The sequence below is a fragment of the Passer domesticus genome, chromosome 30 (assembly GCF_036417665.1).
Source record: "Passer domesticus isolate bPasDom1 chromosome 30, bPasDom1.hap1, whole genome shotgun sequence".
Classification (NCBI taxonomy): Eukaryota; Metazoa; Chordata; class Aves; order Passeriformes; family Passeridae; genus Passer; species Passer domesticus.
The window spans coordinates 1,334,302-1,351,180 of NC_087503.1; positions in this window are offsets into that span (position 1 = coordinate 1,334,302).

Sequence of the window (16,879 nt, forward strand, 5' to 3'; positions counted from 1 at the left end):
TTTCTTCAGCTGCCTCTCAGGGACTGATGTTCAGGGCCTGAGCACAAAGCCCCAGAGGGTCATTAAAGTGCTTGTGCTGTGTCTGTGCTGCTGAGCTGGGCTGGGCTCCTGGCACAGAGGCAGCTCCTGGGAAGCAAGAAGAGCTTCAAAAGCACATTTCTCTTGATGAGCAGCTCTTCTGCCAGCCCAGCAGGGCTGGGGCACTGCCTGCAGCCCCCCCGGGCACAGCCCAGAGGCACAGAGAGCTTCAATCAGTCAGGGCTGGGAAGGTGCTGAGAAGTGCCTGGGGCAGAATCACTGCCAGCCCTTGGCACAGGAACCTCTGGCTGTAGGACAATGCAGCTGCAGCTCCTGGATTGATCTCCTAAAGCTGGAACATCCCAATGCCTACAGACTCTGTGAGTCCAACTCTGAGTATTTCTGGTGCAGGGGAGGTGAAATGCTCATGAAGCTCTGACATGCTTAGGGGTTCTGATCAGTCATAGAATATTTCCAAGACAAGGACTTTGATAAAAATGCAGAAATTTCCAAAGACTTTGTATTAATTTTCCTGGTATTGGAGAATGGCAGGGAGTGGGATAAATATTAAAGGTTGATGATGAATTTTGACAAGTGCCTGAGACATCCAAACTGTTACTTTTAGCGATCAATAGGTTCACAGGAGATCCCTAATGTGCTTTCAGCCGCTCTGCCCATGGACAGAAGCAGCATCACCTTTGCTAAACCCGTCAGGCTCAGTGTGAGCTGCCCTTTCTCCAAGCTGCAAACAGAACCTGCCCCAGCCAGTGCCCTGCAAACAGGCAGGGTTCTGTAGGGCCAGGGAGAGTGCACAGAGATTTGGGGTCTGTGAGTGCTGGCAGGGAGTGATCAGGCACAGGGAAACACCTGCAGGAGGAAAATCTGCAGGAAGCAGAGAGAAGATCTGGCAATGACAGAAAACAAAACCCAGCAATGCTGTGGCAGGGAGAGTTTAGAGATGCCCACAGGATCCCCTCCAGTGCAGCCCCTCCCTCTGAACAAGCCCCCTCCCTCCTGTCCCCAGCCAAGCCTCTGCCCTCAGGGCCGGGGCTCCAAGGCGTGAAGCCCCTCCTGTGCAGGCAGAGCTGCAGCAGAGCCGTGGGGCAGCTCTGCAGCCCCGGGCCCAGTTCCCTCTGCAGAGTGTTATAAATGATCGCAATGGGCCAGTCAGGTCAATTATATAGCCAATTTATTAACACAGAATAGAGAAAGCAAATCGCAGCGCTGGGCGGCGGGGGAGTCCTTGCTCCACCAACTGCCGCGCCGAAAACTGTTCCGTTCCCCTTTTTGTACCCTCCCGCGCTCCCAGCCCCGTCGCATTTCCGGTGCTTCTCCGCGCAGGTCCACCCGGTTGTTAGAGGGTCTCCTTCTGCCTCCTGGTGGTCGTCAAATAGGGCCTCTGGTACTTTTCCTCGGCGCCCCCCCTCTCTGGGAACCTGGGACTGAGAACAACTTGTATTTGATTAGCTCAGCAATGTTTAGTCTCATATGTTATCGCATGCCAGTTGGCGGTTACTTATTTACATTATGTTTCCTCCTGTTTTTAGTGAACAAGAAGGTCACATTCCCATCACAACCTTATGCTTTCTCCTGTTTTCAGTGAACAAAAAGGTCATATTCCCATCACAAACCCCCCTTTTTTCTTTATGTCACTCTTTTTGTTCACTGAATCTGGCAAGCTCCTTTCTGCTGAGCTCTAAGTAATCCTCTGTGTTCCCATCGCTTAGAGGTTCATACCTCGCCTTAATGAGCATGAGGTGGGCGGTTTCCAATCTTCCCTTTACCACATTGATCAATTTATTAAATATGCAAGGCCCGAAAGTGATTGTTAGGATAAACAATATGAGAGGTCCCGCTATAGTGGACAGGAGTGTGGTGAGCCAAGGGGAGCGATTGAACCATGATTCGTACCAGTTTTGTTGTGCTTCCCTTTCCCTTTTTCGCTTTTCCAATTGTTTTCTGAGCTCGGCCATGGTATCTATCACTATTCCAGTGTGGTCTGCATATGTGCAACATTCCTCTCGTAATGCTACGCACAACCCTCCTTGTTGTAGAAACAGTATATCCAATCCCCGTCTGTTCTGGAGTACTACTTCCGATAAAGATCTTACTGATTTGACTAGTCCATCTATTGCTTTTTCGATTCTACTTAGATCTTCATCTACTGAGGCTCTCAAGTCTTTCATACCCCTCTGCTGATTTATTAGGGCAGTTGCCCCTGTTCCTACTCCTGCTCCTCCTAAACCCAATAGGACGGCTACTGTAAGAGCTGTGGCCGTAAAGGGTTCTCGTTTCACTAAATGATGTTCAGGAGTGATCTGATGTTCGTATACATATTCCTTTGGATGGTATATAATTCGGGGAACTATCACAACCTGTATGCAATACTCGAATGTCTCATTGAAATGAGGTATAGATATACATGGAGTGACTCCCAGTGTATTGCATACCCATTTGGGATTTACTGCAGGGAGAAGCCACTTAGCCGGTTTTTCAGACTTGACGGTTGTCATATCTATTTCACACAGATGTTTTTTGTCTGATGGAATTTTTCCTACGCACCTCCCTTTCCCTGTTACCTGAACTATTGATATCCCTGGGGTTCTGTCCTGGCCTCTCTTCCAAAGGCACTCCCGTGGATTGGCTCCGTTAATCCTCCTAGGTTTTGCTGTAGTTCCCAAAGCTTCATAAAAAGGCGGGTTAACAGTATAGCACAACCAGCATTCATTGGTTAAATTTGGGTTCGTAGTATTGAGAACTCTAAATGTAGCTTGCATCACTTTCCACAGCATACTATACTCCCGAGCAGGTGGAGCTGTTAGTGGCCAATCTCCCGACTGAGTCGGCTTCCTTGTGAGATTTTCTACTAATGAATAATTGCCCCTTTCTCCCTTTCTCCCTTCTTCAGTAAGTACGGGGTTCGGCCCCACAGGTTCCGGATCATGAGGGACTGGCTCTTTTCTTATTAGAAAATGCCCTCCCCGATCCTTTCCTGGTTCCCATAATCTTGCCCCCCAGGTTTTTCCTGTGACCCAAACTGGATCGTTAATTTTGTCATTGGTCACGTTTATCTGAATGGACTGGCAGTTCCCCCCCGTTGTCACTCCACCGGCAAAATCAAATCGGGGAGGGGTACAGCCCCATGGGTACCATCCGACTCTTATATATGAGTCCCTCCCTCCTCCTGGGGTAAAGCCATGAGCTATAGTTTCACATCCCCAATATCCACAATAAAAGTGTCCAGGATAGTTGCAGTATGGTTTCCCTGGATTCGACGCTGGGCACATATAAAACCCTATCCTATTTAAACAGGGTTTAGCCTGGATAATGTCACATAGCTGACACCTAAAGGAGGGGACTCCTGAAGTTGTAGTTGTTGTTATGACTCGTTGATCTTCCCACCTAATAAGTGACCATTTGAAGGGTTCATGGCTTACGCTGTCCCCTAATGTTTCCCTGATCAGCAACCATATCATCAATATTCGCATTAAAGTTGAGTAACATCCACTGCCAGTATGGGTATGAATAATCAGCCCGTCCAGTTTCACCCTTTCAACTTGAGTCCCTTGGCTCTTTTGATCCCTGCCTGTAAGCTCTATTGGTGCTCCCATTTTGTGAAATTCCATCCTTCCACTAAGTATCCCTCCGCCTCACTCGTCAACTAGTTTGCGACTAGTTACGAGGGCTGTTATCTTCTCGGCGGCAAGGATCTTCTGAGGGATGGAGTTTGCACCTCCTTCGCCTCTTAAGAGGGTTAACAGGGAGTCGCACCTGTAGCTGTTATTTCGCTTACGAGTTTTACCCTTGTAAGGACCAAGAGACTGGTTAGGATATTCTAGAGTCCTTTCCCTAGTTATCCCTCCCGACGAGGTTGGTAAGTATTTTCTGGGAGCCCTCCCTCTCTGGCAGTGGACTCACCACAACCTTTTACAAAGTTTATGACAGGGACGGATTGACCCGGCTTTTCTTGATATGTAGACGTTCAAATTTAGCAATCCAATTATTTAAAGCTGTGTCTGGGTCTATGTCTTCTCCTAGGGGTCCGACTATTGAGGTCTTTAAGTATGGTACCGTATGTCGGCACCTTGCAGTTAGAATACGGGAATTGGCGATCTGTCGGCACTTTTTCAACCAACATTTAATTTGCCACCTTGCCCATGCTAACAAGAGCTGTTCTGGGGTCTCATACACACTCCGAAATTGAGTATAAGGTATTCCGTTCTCTCTTTCTAATGCTAGAGCCCAATCTCCCCTCCTAATGTCCTTGCCTGCACACCTCCCACACCACAAGTGATATATCAACCTTTGTTCTTTCCAATAAACCTTATTACAACCTCCACATTTAAAGGCTACCCATGCCTCACAAAGTTCTTTTCCGCAGCTACAGCAGGGACTGCGTTTAAGAGGTCGGAACGAGGGTTCCTCTTGGGGTCCATAAGTTTCAATCCACCAGACCCAATTGTCTGGAGGATTCGTTAAGGCTTCTCGAGCTGCTGAGTTGAAGCGTGCTAAACTTAGTAGATACGGCTGTAAAGTTAATGACAGCTTCTGTTGGACCCTCCTTTGGTCCGCTGGTCCTAGCCTTTCCCATTGCTCAGTCATCGGGATGACGGCCCATTTCTGGTGTTTTGGTGAATGTCAGTCTTAGGCCGTCTGGGGGTCCTTTTATTCTCCACTGACAGTTCTGTGAATGCTCAGGAAAGTCGGAAGGGTTCACTGGTCCTTTCACTCGACTGGCGTGAGTCCACCCTTTTTCGGCAGTTCTCACAGCAGTGTCTGTGGTGAGCAGGGTAAGATATGGGCCTTCCCACCTTGGGGTTAAAGGATTTTCCTTCCAACTCTTGATTAACACCCAGTCTCCTGGCTGAACCTGGTGTAACACAAGATTCAAGGGAGGTCGTTGAACCCACATTCCCTTTTCCCACAGTTTCTTTCTGTATTTTTCCAAGGTAACCAAATAACTGTTCAAACTCTTATTATTGATATTAGGGTTTATCTGTACTTTTTCCAAGTTGTAGGGCATTCCATATAGCATCTCAAAGGGGGATAGCCCTGTGTCCGCCCGGGGTTGTGTCCTAATGTTTAGTAATGCCAGGGGTATACACTTTACCCAGGACAACTTAGTTTCTAATACTAATTTGGTTAGCTGTTTTTTTATTTCCCCGTTCATTCTTTCCACCCTTCCCGAACTCTGGGGATGATAAGGGGTATGTTGCTCCCACCTTATTCCTAGGGAGTCGGCTAGATCTTGGGTTACCTTTGAGGTGAAATGCGGCCCTTTGTCTGAATCTATGGTTTCAGGTACTCCATATCTTGGCACTATTTCCTCTAATAGGATTCTTACTACAGTATGGGCGGTTTCTCTGGTAGTTGGGAATGCTTCTACATAATGGGTAAGGTGGTCCACCATTACCAAGAGGTATCGTGTCCGCCCTACCTTTGGAAGTTCAGTAAAGTCAATTTGTATATGTGAAAATGGTCTTTTTGCCAACGGCCGACCCCCTGGGGGCAACTTCCTCAGGTTGCTTCGATTAACCCGTAAGCATGTTGGACAACTCTTGGTAATGTATTTGGCGATATCATGTAGCCCTATAGTCATATATTGGGTTGCGAAGTGGTCTGCTAACCCTTGTGCTCCCCAATGTGTACCTTGGTGTAGTTTATATAGGACTCTTTGGGCTACGGCTTTTGGCAATATTTTCCGCTTATCCCGAGTTACCCATTCCCCATTAAGTTTAGACAGTCCCATTTTCTTCAATTTGTCCTCCTCTTCAGGAGTGAAGACCAATTCTGGATCTTCCTGGCTATCCTGCTCCCTTGGTTTTTCTCTCAAGAGCATTTCTCTAGCCGCTGCTCGTTTAGCCTCTTGATCTGCTGCATTATTACCCCTCGTCTTGAGGTCTGTTCCTACTTGGTGGCCTTTCAAATGTACTACTGCTATTCTTTTTGGTCCCCTCAGGGCTTGCAGTACTTCAGTTATCAATTGTTGATGAACTAATCCCTTCCCTTGTGAGTTTACTAATCCCCTTTCTTCCCATAATTTTCCAAAGGTATGTACCACCCCAAACCCATATCTAGAATCGGTATATATCGTTCCCTCTTTCCCTTTCAAGAGCTTCAAAGCTCTTAGAATAGCGTATAGTTCACAGGCTTGTGCTGACCAGGATTTATCTAAAGCCCCTGATTCCACTACTTGTAAGTCTGTGCCCCCAATAATAGCGTATCCTGATTGGCGTTTCCCATCTACCACCCGGGAGGACCCATCTATGAACAACTTTTCTCCCTCGTCTAGCTCCTCTTCTTCCAGGTCAGGCCTAATCTTGGTTTGTTCTTCAATAGTTATTAAGCAATCATGTATTAAAGGTGCTTCTTCTACATTCCCGAACAAAAAAGTAGCCGGATTTTGAATAGCAGTTGTTTCTAGGGTAAAATTTGGTGCTTCTAGTAAAATCCCCTCATATTTCAGGAGCCTAGCATCTGATATCCATTTATCTGCTTTTTGCTGCATTACGCTCCTGATATTATGGGGGGAGAAAACCTTAAGATTACTGTTAAAGGTAATTTTCCTAGCTTCCTCAACTAATAAGGCACACCCGGCTAACATTTGTAAACACGTAGGCCATCCCCTGCTCACGGGGTCCAAAAGTTTCGATAAGTACGCTACCGGTTTTCTTTTGTCTGCCCATTCTTGGGTTAGTACTCCAAAGGCAATTCCCCCTTCTATATTGACGAATAAATAAAAGGGTCTTTTTAAGTCAGGGAGACTTAGAACTGGAGCATGCACCAAGCTCTCCTTTAATTCTTTCAGGTTTTCTGTATCCTCCTGAGTCCATTTCATCCACCCATCCTGAGTCAATTTTTGGTATAAGAACCTGGCCTTACTACTGTAATTCTCTATCCACTGTCTACAGTATCCTGTTAAACCTAAGATTTGTCTGATTTGTCTCTTGTTCCTGGGGGTTGGCAATGATAGAATAGCCTGCACCCTTTCCGGATCTATTCTTTTCTCACCTCGTCTGAGATAGTGTCCTAAGTACTTTACCTCTTCCTCTACAAACTGCAGCTTAGCCTTCGAAACCTTTAGTCCTTTAAGCCCCAGGAAATTCAAAAGTTTTATACTTTCTCTTCGTACTCCCTCCTCATCTTTCCCTGCTAACAATAGATCGTCTACATATTGTATCAGGGTTATCCCCGGTTCGGTTTGGTAATCCTCCAAAATTTGTTCCAAAGCTTGTCCAAATAAATTAGGGGATTCTGTAAAGCCCTGGGGTAACACCGTCCATCTAAGCTGTTGTTTTCTCCCTGTCTCTGGGTCCTCCCATTCGAAGGCGAAATAATCCCTGCTCGCTTCATCTAAGGGGCAAGCCCAAAAGGCATCCTTCAGGTCGATTACACTGTACCAGTGGTTATCCGGGCTTAGTTTGCTCAATAATGTGTAAGGGTTAGCCACCACGGGGAACCTAGCTATCGTCCTCTTGTTTATTTCTCTCAGGTCATGTACTAAACGATAAGACCCGTTTGATTTCTTTACTGGTAAAATTGGGGTATTATAAGGGGACATACAGGGTTCTAATAATCCTTGTTTGATTAGTCTATCAATTTCCGGTTTCAACCCTTTGCTCCCTTCCAAAGACATCGGGTATTGTTTTATTCTTACTGGAATCTCCGGATTTCTAATGGTTACCTTGAAGGGGGTAATTTCTAATCTGCCAGCACTATCCGGATTATACCATACTTCAGGGTTGATTTTTCTCTCATCTTCTAATCTTAGGGGACACAACTTAATCTGAATCTCCTGTTCTACCACCTTGATTTGAATACCTAATTCTACAATCATATCTCTGCCTAATAGGTTATAATCTGATTCTGGTACTAATAGAAAATTCCCAATACCCATCTTGGAGTCCGATTCTACTACTACCTCTTTTATAACTTTAACTTCGAACGGTTCCCCTTTTGCTCCCACTACTGTAACGGTTTCCCTAGATAACTTACACCCTTTAGGTAATGACTGGAGTGTGGACCTTTCAGCTCCAGTATCAACCAGGAAGGTAATATCCTGGCCCTGGGGACCCACCTTCAATTTTACCAAGGGCTCCCTTTGATGTTTCTGGGTCCCCAAGAGATAGAGCCCCTGACCCCCCTAGTCCTCCTTAAACTCCTTCTCGTCCCGAATCCGCGTCCGACATTCCCTCTTAAAGTGTCCTCTCCGTCCGCAGTAAAAGCACACCTTCAATTCCTGTTTATCCCGTGGGCTTTTCTGCCCACTCCGCCTCAATTCCCTTCTGTCTTGTTCGGGTCTCCTATCCGTTCCCTGGCTTTCGCGCACTGCCGCCATCATTATTCGGGCTTGTCTCCTATCTCGCTCTTCCTCTCTCCTCACATACACTCTTTGGGCTTCTCTTAGCAACTTGTCTAACCCTCTGTCTTGCCAATCCTCTAATTTCTGTATTTTCCTTCTGATGTCTTCCCAGGATTTGGAAACAAAGTGTACCTTTAGCACTGCCTGTCCCATCTGTCCATCTGGATCCATTCCTGAATACAACTGAAAATTCTTCCTTAATCTTTCTAGCCATTCAGTGGGGGTCTCATCCTTTTTCTGTCTTTCGTTAAAGGCTTTATTAATATTCTGTCCTCTTGGGACAGACTCCCTGATTCCCTGCACAATTATTGTTCTGAGGTCTTGCATGTGCACTCTATGGGCCGGGTCCTGATGATCCCAATTAGGATTTTGTAATGGCCATTTTATATCTGCTGCCGGCCCCTGCGCGTGCTGCGCATCCCAGATGCGCATTCCCTCCCTTCTAATCATATTTTTTTCCTCTGCCGTGAATAGGATATTCAGTATGGATTGTAATTCCTCCCAGGTGTACATATTGGGTCCTAAGAATTGATCTACCCGCTCGGCCACTCCAAGCGGGTCTTCCAAAAGGTGTCCCATTTCTTTCTTAAATTCCCTAACATCTCCTGAGCTTAGGGGCACCGATACAAACCCTATGCCGGCCTGGGGTCCCCCCATAGGCATTTCTCTTAAGGGGTATAAACCTTTCTTGGTTCGACTTCGAGTCATTGGCCCTGTATATTCGGGCCCATCTGAATCCGAGTCTGTCCCTGCTGGTGCATTCGGAGGAGCCTCCGCTGCCTGTGCTTGGGGTGGGAGTACATAAGGTGGGGGTGGCACTAAAGTGTCTTCTGGTTTATTCCCCTTTTTCTTACTCTTATTCCCTTTCGATGTTTCAGAAAGTTTGAAGAGAAACACTTCGGGTCTCTCTGCCCAAACTTTAGCATAATTACTCTCCTCCTGAGCACAGGGGGGTTCTCTACTATTTACCCAAATGTTTAAGGTTTGCCTTACCCAGTCTTCTGAAGAGCCAAATACAGGCCAAAACACACTCTTGGAGATTTCTTTCCCTCCCCATACTTCCACGCAATAGTGAATCATTTTAGCCTTATCCTTGTCCCGTGTGCCTGGAAAGTGTCCCCAGTTTTCTATCATAAACCCTAAAGGGCTTTCCCTAGGTATCGGAGGGAGTTTCACCTCGGCAGGGGGCTTACTCTTCCCTTGTCCCATTCTTCCGGAGTGCCTTCTTTCACACAATCAACTTTCGCTTCCCCTGGTTCGTGGCCCAAGCCCTCGCGGGTCTGTGGGAAACGCACTACTAAGGGTCCACACTCACTTGGAAAGTCTGGCTGCCAGCTCTCCTCTCACACACCACACACTCGCCGCACTCCGGGATCCCAACCCCACCCGGACAGATCCCGTAATACTTACGCGTCCCGCGTCTTCGTCCGGACTTTGTGCACAAATCTTTTAAGGGGTCTCCTTGGGCCTGCAACCTCCCTTTGCTTCCTCCTTTCCTCTTTTCGGGGTTCGTCGGTCGGGTCCTGGGGCCTCCGAATTGGAGGGGCGCCCCCCCCAGTATTGAGAGACCTCTCCGATGGCCACCGATCCGAGTCACGGCACCAAGTTGTTACAAATGAGCGCAATGGGCCAGTCGGGTCAATTATATAGCCAATTTATTAATACAGAAAAGAGAAAGCAAATTGCAGCGCTGGGCGGCAGGGCAGTCCTCGCTCCACCAACTGCCGCGCCGAAAGTTGGTCCGTTCCCCCTTTTGTACCCTCCCGCTCTCTTAGCCCCGTCGCATTTCCGGTGCTTCTCCGCGCATGTCCGCCCGGTTGTTAGAGGGTCTCCTTCTGCCTCCTGGTGGTCGTCGATGAAGGCCTCTGGTACTTTTCCTCGGTACCCCCCCCCTTCTGGGAACCTGGAACTTGGAACAATTTGGAGTTGATTAGCTCAGCAATGTTTAGTCTCATATGTTATCGCATGCTAGTTGGCGGTTACTTGTTTACACTATGTTTCCTCCTGTTTTTAGTGAACAAGAAGGTCACATTCCCATCACAACCTTATGCTCTCTCCTGTTTTTAGTGAACAAAAAGGGCACATTCCCATCACAGACACAAAAAGAGAAGAAAACAATAATGGCACAGAGGAGCACACACACAGCTCCCAATGTCTGGATTCCAGCACTGTTCAGATGGAAATTCCAAGAGGATGCAGGGTCAAGATGTGTGCTTGCCTTGTGGTCAGCCTTCAATACCCCTTGGTCTTCCTGGGCCCTTTCCCCAGGTGGGACTTGGGCTCATTTGGTCACTCAGGAGCTGGGCTGTGGCTCCAGAGGTGGCTGTGGAGCATTGCCTGTGCTGTGCCAGGGACTGGCAGCCACTGCTGGGCTGGGATAGAGGCTCTGGGGGGATTGGGGTTCCAGGGCAGGGCAGTGCTGGGGTTCTGGGGCAGGGCAAGGCTGGATCTGCCCCTTCCTGCTGACGCATGAATGGTTTTGAGCCAACAATCTCCTCCAGTCTGTCACAATAGGGAATGTTGGAGGTGAAATCCCAGTTCTGATCATGGCACCTGGAAAAGAAGGAGAGGTTTTTTCCATAGGAAGGAAAGGGCAGAGCCCCAGTGTATGGAAGGTAGGTGAGAGCCTCACTAGGCCAAGGCAGGCCAGACTTGTCAGGAATGGCAGATTTTGTCTGGGAGCAGTCTTTGGATGTAGGGAATTTTGGAGGTGGAAGCCCAATCTTGGCCATGGGCGCCTGTAGAAGGACAGCTCTTTCCACAAGAAGGAAAGCATGGAGCCTTCCCCAGTGTTTTGGCGACAGATGAGAGGTGACCCTCATTAACCTGTTGTCAGCCAGTCTTGTCCTGGAAATACTCTTATGGGAATAATCCCTGGATATATGGAAATTTGGAGATGAAATCCCAGTTCTGGCCATGGATGCCTGCAGGAGAAGGACACATCTTTTCCATATGAATGAAAGCATGGAGCACCAGTGTTTCAACAGCAGATGAGAAGAGGCCTTCAACATGCCATGGTCAGTTGGACCAGTCAGGCAGTCCATGGGAGGCCAAACCAGGCAGACCTGTTCTCTGTTGCCTTGGTTTTAAGAGGCCCTGCAGTATCACCATGGTCCCCTTGGTTCCATTGGGCCCTACAGTGTCCTAACGGCGAATTGATTCCATTGAGTCCAGCAGTGTTGCAATGGTGCTTTGGTTCAATGGGGTCACATAATGTCACAAGGGCTCTTGGGTTGCAGAAGGCCCCGAAGTGTCATAATGGTCCCAACGACTCCATGAGGCCTTGCAGTGTCACAATGGTCTCTGTGGTTCCCCAGGCCCCACAATGTCACGTGGCTTCTTTGTCCCATGAGCCCTGATGTGTCACAATGGACCTTTGGACCCTGGGGTTTTGCAGTGTCACAATGGTCTCCTTTGCCTCCACAGTGTCACAATGGACCACTGATGACACCAGTCCCCTCTGTGTCACCCTGGAGCCCTGCAGTGTCACAAAGGCCTCTTGGTTTCACAAAGGCCCCAGTATCACAATGGTCCTCTTGGTTCTGTGGGGACCCCCAGGGTCACAATGGTCTCACTGGTTCCATGAGAACTCACAGTGTCACAATGCTTTGATTATTCCACGGGGCCTCTTAGTATCACAATGGTCTCCATGATCTCATGAGTCCCCTCAGTGTCACAATGGCCCCCTGGTTCCATGAGGCTGTGAAGAGTCTTAATGGTCTCTCCATGGTTCCATGAGGCCTTGCAACATCACAATTATCTCCACAATTTTCCATGATGCCCCACAATGTCACAATAGTCCCTTGGTCTCACAGGGCCCCACAGTGTCACCATGGTCCCTTGCTTCCATGGGCCCTGTGCTGCTGCATTCTCCCCTCCCCTTCTCAGGCCACCCTGCCAGCTCAGAAATGCTCCTTGGGCCTCGGCCTTGGCCAACAGCCCCTGGGCTCAGCTCCTCTGCAGCTCAGCACAAACACTGTCTGCTCCAGGCACTGCTGTGCCCAACCAGCTCCTGGTTGCTGTAGGAGCAGCCTTGGGAACTGGTTTTGTTCCCTCAGTAGCACAACATGCCTGTTCTCACAGTGCCAAAGAAAGCTGTTGATGCCAAGTGCGGCCAGGATGAACCATTGCTGTGACTGGAGCCCCTCTCTTGGGGCCGTACAAACAGCACTGCAAAAGGAGCCCCTTGGAGCTCTCCTGGGCCAGCGACTCCCTCTGAGTGGGGCCTCTCCCAGCCGGGAACTCTCCCGTTTGCTGCACTCGGGGATCCTGAACAACGAGGGAGCCTGGGCCGATCCCCCCATTCCTCCAGGCTCAACCCTTCACCCGCTGGGGAGATGCCAAAGCATCCACGGTGAGCATTTCCTGCCCTCAGGGGAATTTCTCACAGGTGCCTTGCACTGACTCTTTGTGTCTGTGTGCACACAGGAGTGCCTGTGCTGGGGAAATGTGGCAGAAATGCTGCTCTCGGAGGGGTTGGAGTGCCTTGGATAGCTGAGTCAAGTCAGGCCTTGTAAGTAAGGTTAAGTCATGACGTCTAAGCTAAGTTAAATTCTGATAACAGTTGTTCTTTTGCTAAGTTGTTAAGTTTAATATAAGTTATAAGCTAAGTTGCATATTGAGTGTTATTCCTCTGTTAAATTGCTAAGTCATAGGTTATAAGTTAGGTTAAATACTGTTAAGTGCTCTTCTTTTGCTAAATTGTGAAGTTGAAGGTATCAGTTAAAATTAAGGTATGAGTTAAGTCCTGTGAAGTTTGAGCTCTATTAAGCTTTTGGGCTGTATTCCTGTATTCCATTTGTCCTTGCTCTCACTGTCCTTGTGTCACACACATACACACAGGGTCAGTTCTTGGTTTATTTCTGGTTTGATTGTCTGGATTTGGTTTAGTTTTGTTGTTGCTTTGTTTCCCTGGTGTGCCTGAAGTGTCCAGCCAGGAGCAGAGTGACTCTTGCCAAGGAACTTTGTGGTGCTGGCAATTAATATTAAATCTGGTTTTTGCTGATCCCTTACAGAGATTTTTTTCAGCGCTCTCAAGCCCTCGTTCATAACAGGGTGAAGGCGCCCTGGCCCAGGCTCTGGCCCTGGGGGACACAGGGATGCTGCCGGGGGGTCCCTGTCCCCCTGTCCCACCCCCAGGGCCCCGGCCCCCCGTCCCCGTGTCAGGCTCTGGGGTCGATCTCGTGGAACATCCTCTGGGGGAGGCTGCGGCGCCGGGGGCGGGGGGACCCGGGGGGACAGGGGACCCCACTGTGCATGAGCAGCGTTGGACTGCTCTGGGGGAACTGTGAGGGGGGCTGGAGCAGAGTGACCTCCCCAGTGACCTCACAGTGCCCCCTGTGATGCCATAGCCCCCTATAATGATGCACAGACCCCTTGCAATGTCACAGAGCCATCTCTGTGGTTGCACAGAGTCCCCTTTGATGTCACACAGCCTTCTGTGATGTCACAGCCTACTCTGAGACCCCTTTGATGTCAAAGAGGCAAACAGAGCCAACTGATGTCACAGAGCCAGCTCTGTGATGTCACCCTGGAATGTCATGCAGCTGCTATGTGATGTCACAGAAGACTCTGTCATGTCACAAAGTCACCATGTGACTTCACAGTCGGTTCTGTGATGTCACAGCCTACTCTATGATGTTACACAGTCACCCAGTGATGTCCCAACCCGCTCTCTGATATCTCAGAGCCACCCTCTATGATGGCAGGATCTGCTCCATGGCCTCATACCCTACTCTCTGATGTCACAGACAGCCGTGTGATGTCGCAACCCTCTCAGTGATGTCACAAAACCCTCTCTGTGATGTCATACTGACACTCTGAAATGCCACAGCACACACTTTCACCTCACAGCCCACTCTATGATGTCATACAACCATGCCATGATGTCACAGCCTGCTCTGTGATGTCACACAGTCCCCTCTATGATGCTCTAGCTGCTCAATGACCTCACACAACAAACTCTGTGATGTTATAGCCCAACCTGTGACCTCACACAGCCCACTCTGTGCTGTCACACAGCCCCTTGCTGACATCACAGCTGCTCTGTGCCTCCATGACACAGCCACAGAGGTGCCGCTGTGACACAGCCCCCTCTGGGACATCCCCCAGCCCCTGCCATTGCTGAGCCCCTGTCAGCTCTGGCTGTGCCCTGCTGCTGTCCCTGAGCTGCCCTGGCAGTGCCCCAGCCCTGCTGGGCTGTGCACAGGAGCTGCTCCTGGCCAGAGCTGTCTCTCTGCAGCGCTGCCCTTGCCAGGAGCTGCCTCTGGGCCGGGAGCCCGGCCCAGCTCAGCAGCACAGACACAGCACCAGGACTTTAATGACCCTCTAGGGATTGGGTGGTTATTGCATCAGACTCAGTCCCTCAGAGTGTGCTCAGAGAACTTCTCAGGGACTCAAAAAGAGAGTGAAACACAGAAGTTTCTCATACTTTAAACCGATCCTTCTGAGGGACAGGACTGAGAAAGTGTCCCCAGGCTGCAGCCAGAGAACAACACTGGAGGCAGTGATGACAGGTGGGGAGAAGCGAGGAAAAGATGTCTCTCATGCTGAGCAAACCTGCGCCTCTGTCCCTGCAGGCTGTCGTCATCCCCCGGCTGCCCCACCTGGCTGGCCCCTTCCTTTGCTGACAGCTCTGCCTCCTGCCTGCCTCTGCCTGCCCACACAAAGCCTTGGGCTGCTCCAGGCTTTTTCTGGGTGATGTGTTGCACCACAGCTCTGCCCCGGCAGGGAAATTCCTTTCTCCTGGTGTCCAGTCTGGGCCTCCCCACCTACCCTTAGCACAATTATTTCTTCTTCAGGCTCATTCCCACTATGAAGAGAAACTCCAGCCTCCCTGAAACCACCCTTCAATCCCTCCCGGACTATTCCTGTTCTGTCCTCAGTCTCAACACAACTTAAGCCCAGAGCCTGCAGCCTCCTCCCACTGATTATGTGACGATGCCTCCAAACCCCATCTTGGGAGATTTTTGGGTCCTCACCAAGGTCTGTGAAAATAGAAGAATAGTGGTTGAAATTATTTTCTCCCAAATCTTGCAGTGACAGAACAATGCTCAATATCTCTGAAATGAATGAGGATGGATTTACATTTGTTAGAAGGAGGAAATATTTTACAATGATGAGAATGGCACAAAACTGCAACTGTTCTTTCACAGAGCTGGATTCCCCATCTCAGGAATTATCCTACAACCTGAGCCTCTCATCTCCAAGGACAGAATTCCTGTTGTGTGGGTTCTCTGATGTGCTGGGTGCCCTCACAACGCTTCTGGCCAGAATGTCTGCTGAGGGCAGCCAGGCTGCTGCAGGGGCAGTGACCTCACAGCCATCACCATGGCAGCCCTGTGCCCTGGGCCTGGCTCTGCCCTTTCCTCTGCCCCTGCCTTGTCTCTGCTGGCATGAAGAGTTTTCTCATTCATATCTTGTGCCCAAGGTGCTGGGGCCAATGGCTTCCCAGGCAGGCTCCTGGGGCAGAAGTGGCTTTTCAGAGCCCAGGCAGAAATGAGCCCTGAGGCAGCATCTCTGCAGTGCTGGCCACCCGGCCGGGCTGCCAAGGGAGGCTTCTGGCCATGCCCTGCAAGCAGCTGCTGCTGCCAAGGTGCCTTTGGTGCCTCAGGCTCTGCCTGGCACAGCTCCCAGCACGGCACTCTGCCCTTGTGCCCAAGGCTGCAAAGGCACTGATCTGTCACAGGCTCTCACGGGGGCTCCACGGTGACATCCCAGGAGTCCCCGGGTGTGGCAGTGTTTTTCTGAGTTATTTTAATGTTAATGGTTTGATCCATGTACCCCCGTTTTATCCCCTCACAATGGTTCCTCCCAAGTTGTTTACTCCTAAGTTTCCCGCCACCGGGCTGCCACTCAGGAGGCCTGTCCCACTGTTCCACCTTTCTTCCCTAATAAGGAGTTGTCAATCCCAGTTGTGCTGTCCCCTTTCCCTGCCTGTTAACTCAAGCCCACCCTTTTTATTCTCGAAAGTTCGATGTCACTTACCCTAAGTACGACAGTTAGTTGGTCCCGGAAGCTTCCTCCCTCCCCTGTGATGATTTCATTGGTCCTGCTAAGCTTCTTGTTCCTCCCCGCGCGTGATCCTATTGGTTATCTTATGCTCCCCACCCTCTGGGCAAGCCCCCTTTAAAACCTCTGACACAGCAGTGTTGCCTGGTCACTCGTCACTGACCCGTCCACTGAATAAAACTTCTTTGGATAGCATACGAGTGTCCTCTCCCTCGTCTCTTTGCCTCTGGATCCTCGTGGTATCCTGCCGCAGCGTCACCCACGCCGCTGCTCCAACTGCCACCTGAAAAACCTCGGCTGAGGTTCCGGGGCAGCCCCTCTCGTGTGTCCCTTCGGTCACACAGGGAGCTTGCTGGCCGGCTTTACAAACGCTCCGTGACCGCAGGAGAACCGCACCCGGGTTGCCAAAGAGCCAGGATGTGACAGATACTCACAGGAGTTCCTGTCATGGGCACAGTGGGAGCTTCAGGCAAAGTTTATTGGAGAAGC